This window comes from Orycteropus afer, unplaced genomic scaffold (assembly GCF_000298275.1).
Source record: "Orycteropus afer afer isolate SDZICR_OR568_19922 unplaced genomic scaffold, OryAfe1.0 scaffold00037, whole genome shotgun sequence".
Lineage (NCBI taxonomy): Eukaryota > Metazoa > Chordata > Mammalia > Tubulidentata > Orycteropodidae > Orycteropus > Orycteropus afer.
The window spans coordinates 8913198-8913970 of record NW_006921624.1 but is presented as its reverse complement, the minus strand read 5'-3'; the positions used below and the strand labels follow the sequence as shown (position 1 = coordinate 8913970).

Sequence of the window (773 nt, the reverse complement as noted above, 5' to 3'; positions counted from 1 at the left end):
ATAGTAGGTTTTGAGATCTGGCAGTGTGAGACCTCCTACTTTGTTCTTCTTCTTCAATAGTGCTTTGCTTATCCAAAGTCTCTTTCCTTTCCATAAAAAGTTAGTGATTGTTTTTTCCATATCCTTAAAAAATTTTAATGGGGGGCTGTCTGTGCTCTGGTCATCAATAGTGCAGGGAGAGGAATCGCTGAGACGTTTCCCCATGTTTGGAGGGTCCCCCTTGTCCCTTCCAAACCCTGGAGCTTTACACACCCCAGCACTTCTGCCACCCCTTCAGCCCCATGTGATATGGTGACTAGACCAGCTCCCTGACTGATGGGGGGATCATGGAGTCTTTTTCAAGTGTCTTCTTGTCAGAGAAACTTGTCTACACATTTGTATTTGGACTCATGCTGGAATAAATTCAAATCATACTAACGGGCACACGTGAGAATTGTAAATTGTAGCTTCTGTTCTATGAAATGTACAGGAGTTGGGAATAATTCATATGCTCTTACTTTTGTAAAAAAAAAATGTTAATGGGATCTGGATTGGGATTGCATTGAATGTACAGATTGCTTTGGGTAGAACTGACATTTTCACAACAATCAATCTTCCTATCCATGAGCATGGGAGGTTCTTCCATTTATGTAGATCTCTTATGGTTTCTTGAAGTAGTTTTTTATCGTTTTCTTTGTACAGGTCATTTGTGTCCCTGGTAAGATTTATTCCCAAGTATTTGGTTTTTTTTTTTTTGGTAGCTATTGTAAATGGTATTGATTTCCTTGTTTCTT

The 773-nt window shown here is 39.3% G+C and overlaps 1 non-coding gene across 1 annotated transcript; it reads left to right on the top strand.

Annotated features, from left to right (window-relative positions):
* Window positions 1-121: 121 nt before the first annotated feature.
* On the top strand, window positions 122-251 carry LOC122149647. Its single transcript, XR_006163250.1, has one exon. It is a non-coding gene; the product is annotated as a small nucleolar RNA SNORA71 (small nucleolar RNA).
* Window positions 252-773: the final 522 nt, after the last annotated feature.